Source organism: Electrona antarctica, assembly GCF_951216825.1.
Source record: "Electrona antarctica genome assembly, chromosome: 9".
In the NCBI taxonomy this organism is placed as follows: Eukaryota; Metazoa; Chordata; class Actinopteri; order Myctophiformes; family Myctophidae; genus Electrona; species Electrona antarctica.
In genome coordinates, this window is record NC_136790.1 from 23803139 (window position 1) to 23814930 (window position 11792).

Sequence of the window (11792 nt, forward strand, 5' to 3'; positions counted from 1 at the left end):
CTCTACACACCCTCCGCCAACCTAGTCCCCATATATGGGGGACATGGGGAGAGCAACGGACTTGAACTCATGCTTCCTTCATGCCTGAGTGTCCAAGTTGCTCCTTTACACCTGACAGGGGGGAGTTTCCCTATTTGGACCTAGCGCGTGGAAGGAACACGTTATTCCAACCAGTTCCTTTCCCCTCCATCAGGCGCCCCGGCTGGCCAGGGGGAGGCAGTTTAGAGACCAGGATTACTGCATGTTTTTTGTGAGGGTACCTACCCTAGGGGACACGGGGAGAACATGCAAACTCCACGCAGAAAGGCCCTTTCGCCAACCCCGCCTCGGGTATGGGCAATGATGACGCGGAGGAGGAAACACGCCGCCAGCACCCACAGCACCCCGAGCTGGAATCGAACCCAGGACCTTCTAGCTGTGAGGCGACAGCACTACCAACTGTGCCACCGAGCCCCTAAAGCTGCACTTTCTAACCACCTGCCCACCCCAGACACATACTGTACAGTACTTCCCACAGATTATACACACCCAAAGTGAGTTTGAAAACATGACCAATGTGCGAACACAGCAGCAAGATTTGTGAACTGCTGCGATAAAAGATTAGCCAATGGAATGTAACCACCCTAAGGACTACTACCTGTATCGAGTAGATCTCTAGACCTACTCACTGTACATAATTCAGAGCTGCTACTTTTACAGACATTTTAAATTTGAGGCTTTTGGCACCATTGCTGTTAAGGCTCATTTAATATATTTAGCTAAATCCAAGACAATAGCCTAAACAACAACCATCAATCATTTAATCATCACCCTGGTCAGAAGCCGTGACTGCATTTATTCCCCTATTGATCACAGTACTGTGTTCGTATGCCACTCCCAAAGCCTGTACAAGGTATCTTCAGTTGACAGTTGATTAAAGTAAAAGGTTATTACAAAAATGTTTTTACAACCAAACATTAAAACATTTTCCACGGGGGACAGGGGACAAGTCGGGGGACAAGTTCCCCTCTATCCCAGCACCCTTTGAATGGAGTCTATTATCTCCACTTCTATTCATCTTGCATTAAGCTGTCCTGTCTAGAGTACAACTCTAGGTCACTTCAAATTAGGTCAAGCAGGCACTTGGTTCATGTTCAGAGGCTTTTTCTTTCCCCCCATGGTGCGCCAGCTAAAATCCTTTTTCCTCACAATCACAACACACATGCGCGCGCACACGTCACATTCATGCACACTGCACACAGGCACACTGCACACACACACACCTCGCTGCGCCCTCAACATGCACATATACGGATACGCAAATGCATTCCTTCAGAACACATGCTCGTACAGTCACACACTCAAATAGTTGCACGCACAGTCTTTTTTTCTCCTGCTGATACCGAAAATAGCATGACCGAGGAGAGCTGCATGTTGGTGCATTTAAGAATGGACAGAGAGAGAGAGTGAGAGAGAGAGAGAGAGAGACACAGACAGACAGACAGACAGACAGACAGACAGACAGACAGACAGACAGACAGACAGACAAATCACAGGAATGAGATAGAGACATACAGCTGATAAACTGCTGAGATACATAGACTGCAATACAGATAAAGAGAGTGAGAAATGAGGGCAAACGAGAGAGAGAGAGAGAGAGAGAGAGAGATGATTCATCACCCCTACAAGAGGTAATGCGTTGCCCCACTCTATAGATCTGGGGCAACATGACAAACTACTGTAGTACTGTGAAAGATGTAAGACAATTGGGACATGAGCTCAGTAACTAATTATCTGAACCTTTTATGTCACAGTTTATACATGTCCTCTCCTTTTTTCCTTTAGCCTCAAAACCAATTCTGAATCTTGTCAATGAAGCGGTGTTCTCCCTGCCTTTGGTGAGATGGTAATTCCACTTTAAGAGTAACATACAGTAGCATGTATGGAGGGGAATACAATTCTAAGCAATTAGTGTGAGATTGTCATACCAAACACTCTAGTTTAAAGGGGGGGGATGTCTAAACAGAGTACCAGAGCCTGACTGCCTGTCAGTGTTGACATCTTCAATTTTCTGCTTCAGTAAATTCACAAATCTCTTATTGGGACAGCGGGAGACATACTGACTTCATTAAGAAGAGCCTTTCTCAGCAGTTCTTCATCAATATATCTGTGTTCTGAATGCCCAAGCAGAGAGAGACTAATACTGATGCTGTTGCAGGTGGAAAGCACTGCATTGGATCAGATTCACACTATCTTCTCTGCATAAATGTTAGCGCACGCGCGCATGCGTGCGTGCGTGCGTGCGTGTGTGTGTGTGTGTGTGTCCGCCTTTCTGTCAGTACCGTGGGTACCGGGGTGTTCCGTTAACACCCCATTAAATCATAGCGCCTGGCGATTTATAGTAGCGGAGCACTGGTACAGGAGTAGACTGCTGGAGATCATGCAATCAAAATGCAGCGAACCATTTTCACGTGTTTTGGGAATGCCCAGTTCTAGATTCATATTGGAAGGAAATTCATGATCATTTAGAAGCAGTGTTTGGGATCAACATCCCCTTTCAGTTTGATACCTTATACCTAGGAAACCTCCCATATGACTTATTTGATAGTAACGATAAAAAATTCATTCTGACCCTCCTGGTGGCTAGCAAGAAGGCTATCACTAGAAAGTGGCTGCAACCACAACCACCCCAGTAGAAGAATGGATCGAGATAACTCATGATATATACAAGATGGAAAAATTGACATACTCACTCAGATCTCAGGAAGAAAAGTTCTTCAGGATTTGGACTAAATGGACTGAATATATCGCACCTGTCCAAGCAGACTTTTGCTGAATAAGGGAAAACAAAGTATTGTGTTGCTATCACTCATCCTATGCCTCTCTACTTTTATTTTTTATTCTCCTTTCCTTTCTTTTATTGTATCTTGCTGAATGTATGACCCTGTATTTGTTTTCAAATAAGTGTAACGTAGGTTTGTGAAAGCGTCTCCATTCCCCCCTTTCCCTTCAGAGCTGCCCAGATGTTCGTCTTTTGTTTTTCTTGTTTGTTTTTTGTTTTTTTCCAGAAAAAAAAAAGAAAATGTTGTAACTTTGATCACCATTGAGAACATGGGAAATATACCTTTATATATACACGATTGTAATGCACTTGATCACATGATGTAAAGTTGTTCATTATGCTTGTACACGAAAATAAAAACATAATTTCAAAAGAATAGTAGCGGAGCACTTTTACCGATGGACCGGATGTTATCCCAGATGTGGCTGTAGCAGCTAGATGTAGCCAAAACACTCTAGAGGCGATCGACAACAACGGGAGGTATGATTAAAACTACCGCGACTAGCGACGGGACCGCCGTGGGCTGTCTCTAATACATGATCTTTGCTTAGAATTAGACGTGATTTAGATGATTTTCGGTCTCGTCGGCTAAACAGGGAGGGGGAACATTTTCGATGACGTCCCACTGTTGCGCAACATCGACTGTTGCGCAACAGGTGCTCCCAGGCTGTGGAGCGATGCGATCGGTTTTGATATCAATAACCTCTGTCTTTTTGATCAATCTTCGTCCTGGGCGCTGGCCCTGGGTGTTACTAATTGAAAGGACGGTGAACTTCGTCCTGGGCGATCGGGGTGTTAACAGCTAATCTCCGGCACCGTTCGTTGGACCGGTCAATGTGAAAGCAGTTGCCCACATTTTTCACATCGGCACCAGCAAGCCACATTTTTGGCTATAACTCTTACAGATGTTGTCCAAACATTACTCAAATCGGTACACATTATCTCTATATAATTTGTTCAAGACGGTCAGATTTTTCATATTCCATCGTGATTGGCTAAGATTGGCACCTAAACTTTACTGCAGGAGTGGCTCATTTTGAACACAATGCCTCATAAATCATGAAAGGCAGAGGAAGAAATGCCAGTCTTTTCACGTTGGCCTATTATAGTGCTACCAGGAAGCCAAATATCACTCACATCGGTAGTACACGTTATGCCCATAGTCATGACTGAATTCCGAACATTGCTAGCCCACAAAAACCTACCCGACCTGTGCTCAGAGAAGCACCTTTTCTGGACATATACTGTTAAAAGATGCTGCCTGACTGGAAAGAGATGGAGGATTCTATGCTAGTACCAGTTTCTCACCAGTAGGGAGCACTATTCTCTCTTATTTTACATCTTATCCTCCTCCATATAGCAATTCTGTGTCTCAGACTCAAACTAGATTTTCTACTACTACTGATTTTGTCAGTACACATTATCTCTGGAACATGTATTAGTCATTTTTTTATATTCCCCAATCCATTGTGATTGACTATGATTGCTTTCCAAAGCATGAACGCATGCGTCTGATCTAACCCAAACACACATTGAGGGGCTGTATACACAGTGTGCAACACTTTTTACTTTTTTTTATATACACATAATCAAATACACACACGCATAGTCACACACACACACACACACACACACACACACACACACACACACACACACACACACACACACACTCATGACTCATCCACACATGCGCACAAATCCATGCTCAGATGAACAAAGTTTCAGCTGACGCTGGCACTCATCAAATGTATTAATTTGCCCCGAAGCGTTCCAAATTGATTTGCTGAAAAATATTGATCCACCGTTGGGGACTGCAGAGGTCAGTCTGTCACACTCACTGGAGCGATTAACACAATTTTCACTGATCTAACTGGCTGACATTAGTGCTAATCAGAACCCCACTAATATATGAAGTGAAAATATTCAGGACAATCTGTTTTCTTAGTGATGGTGTTCAGTAGGTTAAGTAAGCCTTGCAGAGGCCCATCTCCTGTTTCTGTAGCGTGAGGCAGCATGATGTTCAAGTACTGTACACCCCATGGACATGATGTACAAGTACACCCCGTGGACATGACGCTAGTATGTCGCTAGTATGTAGTATGTCGCTCTTTTGTCTTTGGTATGACCCGGCCGAGGATCGAACCCCGGCCTCCCAGTCTCAAGGCGGACACTCTAACCACAAGACCACTGAGGTGGTCGGTTCAATAGGTTAGTAGGCCAGAAATATCTGCATTTGTGTTCTCATACAGAGAGTGAGTTGAATGAGTTATAACAGCAGTTAAGCTTGTGGTATCTAGTTGGACTTATCTGAGCTTAAGGCAAGGAGACGAGAGAGGTCCCAAGCAATGCATAAACACTGTCATTCTCCTACTACCCTCTCGTATTCGATCCACTATACACCAAAACATTATTTTCTCAGGCAGAGAACAGTTGTGTATTTGAGGATGACTGATGGATTTTTTTTTACCAGCTTGACTGTCCCCAGGTCAAACTATTAAATACACAGTAAATATATTCAGTGTCACTACCAACCTCAATTCTCCAAAACACGATAAAACACATGATTGTAAATTGGTTCCATAAACGTGGCATGTTGTGTATACACATGGATGCGCTTGACAAGCTGTAATAGAGGATCTCCACTTCCAATTTAGCTAGGAGATTGCAGGGGGCCTACAAAATCCTATTTCATGAGCCATCAAGCAGATGTGCTTCAGGCATGTATCTTGAAGAGAAGGACACATTCTATTGTCGCCTGAAAGTCTTACCGTTACAACACATCCAACATGACTCATATTTAGAAGTCATGTATCTGTGACTTTGAAGAATAGCTTGATGAAATGTGATATCTTGTGAATGTAAGAGTTAGCTCATTACCATTCACAGAGCATATCAAGGTCTATTGCACCTTACAGAGAGACTACTTTACCTTGGAAGATGACAATTTGTCTGCTCAGCATGGTCCAATCCAATCCAATCAAATATATATATTTGATATATTTATTTATATTGAACATAAAAACAACTCTCATCGTACCAAAGTGCTTTACAGATCAATGTAAACAGCAAAACAATCAACAATAAAACAACACAAAGTCATAGTAGTAATTTTGTTACCTTTTACACAACAGAAAGGTGAGGCAATGACAGTAATAACTGATTTATAATGTGTCATATCACATAGGCCTTATATATTTGATATATATTTGATACCGTTTAATATAATAGGTAGGAGTAGGTCTATTTCAGTTTACTGCAATATACATTACAGCACCAAAACCACCAAGGCATGTTCCTTGTAGAATGTGTGTATATAGTGTATACACAGTACACATTTCTGCCCTGAACTGTTCTGTGCCAAAAGGAAGTCATTTGCCAGTATGTACAGAGGAGTATCCCAGTCATGTAGTCTACACATAATACCCCTCGGGACTACACAAACTACGCATCACTTTTGCCCTTCAGTGTCACACATGGCCCTGGAAACCAGCATGCAGCTGCTTTCTATTCTATCCCACATTGCTTTCTATCCCACATTCTGCTGCGTATTTCCATAAGACTATGGTAAATAGGGCACTACTGTAGCTACTAGGAAGGCGCATGGCAAAAGCAGTGAATGCACCACATTTTACCAACTGAGGTCCAGTTAACCAGGTAATGTGTGACCTTTAATTGCCACAATGCAGAAGATTTAAATGCGCAAGGACAAGAAGTCTTTATATACAGCAACAACTCATCATTATAGTAAATACTAAATACACTAATATATTTCTAATAAATATTTTCAATATACTGCAATTTAAGGGAAACGGTGGTGACGCACTTCATTTTTATGAGCTTGGTTTTAACTGGTAATAGGATGACTCAATTCCATTAAATCTACAGAGTGCGCTCTGCGGACTCAGAAGGCCTGCTCCATTCTTGCTGAGCTCAGCAGATCTGACCTTGCATGCACCCCATCAGAGCATTTACTGTATTCCAGTGAACTGGTGCTTACGCCATCCTAATCTAAATAATGCATTAAAAGGCTGTTCTACCTTTCATAACGCACACAACTAAAATGCATGGGAAAAATGTTGGATCCAATTGATGTCCATTTGTGAAAAGACAATCCTATTTTATGAAGTATAATCATTTAGATTTGCGCCCTCGCCCCCCCCCCCCCCCCCCCCCCCCCACACACCTTCTCCCAACTCTTTTGTGTTTTTTTGTGAGAGCAAGAGGCATTCAAAATAGCCTTAATACTTTGCTTAGTGTTTAATCAATATACACCACTATTCTTCAGACCTACTATAGATTGTATTCGGTCAATGGTATGTTCTCATACCATGACTACAGTCAGAGCAATCCTGTCTCAAGTTCTACACTCAGGCACAGTTGCTACTATTATGTAACACAATGCCGCAGCAATGCATGACGCTACACACTGGGACCTGCTCTCCCCTGAATGATGAAAAAGTTCCAGTCCGTACCTCTGCAGCATAACTAAATGAGAAATGGCAAATAACAACAACAACAACAACAACAACAACAACAACGTCTTTGTCTTGTGGCTGACCTCTTGCCACTTACATACTGTATCTGTGTAATGAGGCTTGTTACCTTTGTGCCATCCGGTGACAATTGAGCTATGGCAAGGAAAAGAAAGCCGCTTACCTCACACAGAGATGAACTGACTCCTATAAGAAACTGAGTTGAAGTATAGAACAGAGAAAGATAACGCTCTCGACGGGGGGAGGAAGAAAAAGTACAATCTTAGTAAAAATATGCATATATTTTTGCTGGCAGCTCCCAGTTGCACCCCTTGGGGGTCTCTCTCTTTTGTGAAAGACCACACACTCACACACGCTCACACACACACTCAGGAAAAAGAGTTGTCTCCCGACCCGAGATGCTGAGATAATCAGATTGGGTAGAGAGGAGAAGAGTAGACGCGCACTTTATCATTCAAAAACACACTGGTAACCAGCGGAAGGCATCAGACTTCGGCTGCAGTTGCACTGCTGTATTTTCCCGGCACTGTTTCGTCATTGGTTGAGGAGCTACTCCATAAAAACCTTCCTTGTCATCAATTGAGCAAAGGAGGGAGGGATGGGAGGAAGGGAGGGATGGGATGGGGGCATTTTCTGTGGCGCATTAAGAACTGCACGTTCCTCCTCTTTTTTGTGCTTCAGGCTCTCTCTATCTCTCTCTCTCTCCCTCACTCTCTCCTTTCCTACAGACAGGGGAATGCTGAGCTTTGAAATATTTACATGCAGGGGAGGGAGGTGGTGGTGGTGGTGGTAGTGTACAGTATGTGTGCGTGCATGTGTGCATGTGTGCATGTGTGTGTGTGTGTGTGTGTGTGTGTGTGTGTGTGTGTGTGTGTGTGTGTGTGTGTGTGTGTGTGTGTGTGCGCGCGCGCGGGGGAATCGATGAGTGCTGAAAGGGGCGGTGCAGACTGACAAGTCCAGCACTATGCAGAGACTCCCATAACGTCTGTTTTGGGTCCTCTGCACCCCCTGCTCCACCACACACACACATACACAGACCCCACCACCAGTGTAACATCTATGTGGGACCAGAGTACAGTGAGGTGTCAGAGGCAGAGTGGGTAGCGGAGAGGGGGAGGGGAGAGGAGAGGAGAGAGAGAGGACCGGTTCTCACACACTCGCACGCACGCACACACACACACACACACACAGCAACATTTATACACGTTACACATTGCATGTTAATGCAGTACAAACGTCGTGGATGCAAGGCACCAACCTGCTCATCAGGATCAGTTAGTGTCTTGCTCAAGGACACTTGATACGCAGGCAGGAGGAGCCAGGGATCGAACCGGGAACCTTCTGTTTCCCAGACAGGCGCTCTACCTCCTGAGCTACTTCTGCCAGGATGCGAGACTGAGAGAGGAAGGGAAAGAGAAGAGAGCAGAGGAGAGGAGATGATGGGTGTTACCATTCTGTATGGTGTTGCTTTGCTGCAGTGTAGGTGCAGGCTGGCTGCACACGAGAGACCAAGTTTCTCCAGCAAGTCGACAGACGGTTGCTGTGACGCTCGAGCGGACTCAGCAGCAAAATAAAAAAGGCATCCAGTTCTCCTTTCATTTTAAAGCGTGCACCTGGTGAATAATGTAAACCAGCAGAAGGTGGAGTGAGATGAACAGGAAAACACTGCTCACTGCTGTCTCATTAGCAACTTAGCAAGGATCAGCCTACAATATGTGGAAGGATCTGGTAGGGGCAGTATAATGCAATGTATTTTAGCTATGCTGATTCTATAGCGGTAGCCAAGAACACAAGATTTTTCATGAGGATTAATTTTTATACTGCACAATTATTTAAAGTTATAAGATAGATACCGGTATGCAGAAAAGGGCAACATAACTGCAACGAGACTTTTCTTGATTTAGTTTAATCTCCTGTCTGCTTTCCACAGTTCACTGCAATGGTTTTAATTAAATTGACTTAATGAGTCCCATTCTGCTATCTGAAATCAATTGATTACTTGAGTTCCCACTGTGGACAGTTGGGGAGAGTTACGTCACACAGCCGCTGCAGGCTTTCTGAAGGGTCGTCTGAAAGGATTCCCTGTAAGTGGCTCGTATTTGTGCATTACCCTCAACCTCACCCACTGTTAATCATAATGAAGCAGACCATTCTACCGACAAAAAATACATTTGAATGTTATCTTAGCACCCAGCTGATTGAGGCGAGTTCAACAATAGCATCAAGTCAAAACAGGGTTTCATAAAGAAGAGCGAGCGAGTTGTGAAAATGAGTCAGACGAACAGAAAAGAATATGCAAATCCAATGTTGGAGCTAGGACGGTGATTTACAGTAGCACTGCTAAAGCATTTTGATGGAGAATAACAGGACATTGGTTGACTGCCAGTTATACCATTAGGCAGATTACGTCTCCTTGGAGTCACGCCAGAACCTTTAAAGCAAATGCCAAGCAGGCTCGATCCTGGAGGGATGAAGCATTTCATTGCCATCAGAGGTACAGTGGCCTGCCGCCTATACCCTTGACGCAGTAGCGAAGCGACCAGCCATTTCTCAGTCCATTATCAATGATTAGAAAACACCACCATGTGACTCAGAGGTACTGCATTGCCTCACCTCTCTGTATCCTTTTAACTTTCCTTTAACATTCCCACATTGTGCATAAAGTCTATAGGCCTACTCTTCACACTGTGGCACTACCACAGAACTATTGACCTGGTCATTCAGACAATAGCCTATTTTGTCAGATTTACTGATCCTTCTTCTTTGTGGGGTATTATGGCAGTTAGCATCCTTTAGTTGCACCCCCTTCTGTATATCTCAGTATCTTTACTAATCTATTCCACAGACTTACTATGAGGACTTAGGACTTAATAATGAAATCATCATAAAAAATATAACAGAATTGTTAATAATGTAAGCATAATGATATTGTAGCGTTGTGATATTTGGCCATAACTCCCTCCTCTGAGGGAGGTAGGTACCTTTGGGGAAAGGGGTTGTTGCCCAGACTGGGTTCGATCTTGGCTTGGGGCGATGCACTTCTTGGCCGTTGGTGTGTGAAATGTTACAATGGTAATATGTTGTATAACATGTATAATGGTAACATTTAGTAATGTTTTCACTTTTATTTATTTTCTATTTTTTTAAATAATGGGATGTAGGCCTATTTGATTCTTCTTAACAACTTGCACCACAGCAAACCTATTCTAGGGGAACATTCACCAAAAGTAGCTGATCTACAAGCTCACAAACTGTCATGATGAGGTTGTGCAGCCTATATATTTGCGTTCTTTGATTTTGTATGGCTTGTGTACCTATATGATGTTTTAATGCAGACTAATACAAATAAGGCATAATTGAATATGTGTGGAAAAAATCATTGGTTTGTGATCAGATTGACTGTGGAGCAGGATAAATCCACAGCATTAGTTTCATGGTAACTAATGTGGCATTGCATTCGTGAAACCAAATCAAGCCTCAACATATCCAGGCTAACTGGCTAAATGAATCTAGCAAGATTAACCAGTTTTATGAAAATGTATCCAGGATATCTGTTAAATCTCTGCAGTTTAATCACTAATCCAAGTTTCGTGAAATAGGCCCCTGGTTTTCTAACCTATCATTTAGCTCAGTGGTTCTCAACCTTTACAGTTTGTGATATCTAGCTCGAACCAAAAGTAAATAGCAAATTAATTCATAGGATTATTGAAGTGATCAAGAGCCATGCAACAACTCGCATACCTTCAACGGTATACTGTCACAACATAGAAAACTAGATTCATATCAGCATTCCATTCCAGAGCCAGAAACAGTACTTTCATTGCCACTCAGTCCCAAAATAACAGCAATAGTACACCAGCTTGAATCACACTAGTATAGCAAGAATAAAACAAAGTTCCTACCTTGAGCCGTCTTTTATTTCACTTCATCAGTTGTGTAAGTGATGCCAGGGTCAAACTTCAGATAGAGCATCCGGCTCTCTCTGTAGTTCACGATGAGCCATCCAGTGGCGTCTCCATCCCCCATACATCTGGCTATAGCTGGCCACTTAGCCGCAATTTGCAACTCTAGATTTGTTTACAATGGGATGAATCTAGAGTTGCAATACCCTCCATTGACTCCCCACTCATCCAATTTGGTTTGTGATCTGCTTGTCTTAAACAACGTTAAACTCACCAACATTGCAGCTGTAGTCCAAGCTTGAATTATCCTCTTTCAATCTGCCGAGCTTGTTTTTCATAAAAATCCCCCATAGACATGTTATGAGCTACTTTCTGTCAGGAAATTCTGTGCAGGTGATTCTTTTTCACGTGCTGGAGTTTGGAAGCACTCGTCATAAATCACTGAACGGCCCTGCCATTATCCCATTATAAAAAAATCTAGAGTTGCAAATTGCGGCTACTGGCCACTGTGGCCAGTACTTTCCTCCCAGTATCAATGGCACCGACAAGGCTGCATCTTCTCACTCAGCCTTG

General features: G+C 43.2%; 1 protein-coding gene across 3 annotated transcripts in view; it reads right to left on the bottom strand.

Moving 5' to 3' along the window:
* The window catches only part of LOC306930373 (synaptotagmin-2-like), a 55868-nt gene extending 44335 nt beyond the window's left edge, over positions 1-11533 (bottom strand). The window contains exons 1-2 of one of the 3 annotated variants that reach the window (XM_079511309.1): positions 11220-11533; positions 8576-8712 (exon numbers count right to left, since the gene is read on the bottom strand). The gene's annotated coding sequence lies outside the window, so the exon portion shown is untranslated. The remainder of the gene's footprint in view (positions 1-8575; positions 8713-11219) is intronic. The other 2 variants (XM_079511306.1, XM_079511307.1) reach the window with 2 other exon arrangements.
* Positions 11534-11792: the final 259 nt, after the last annotated feature.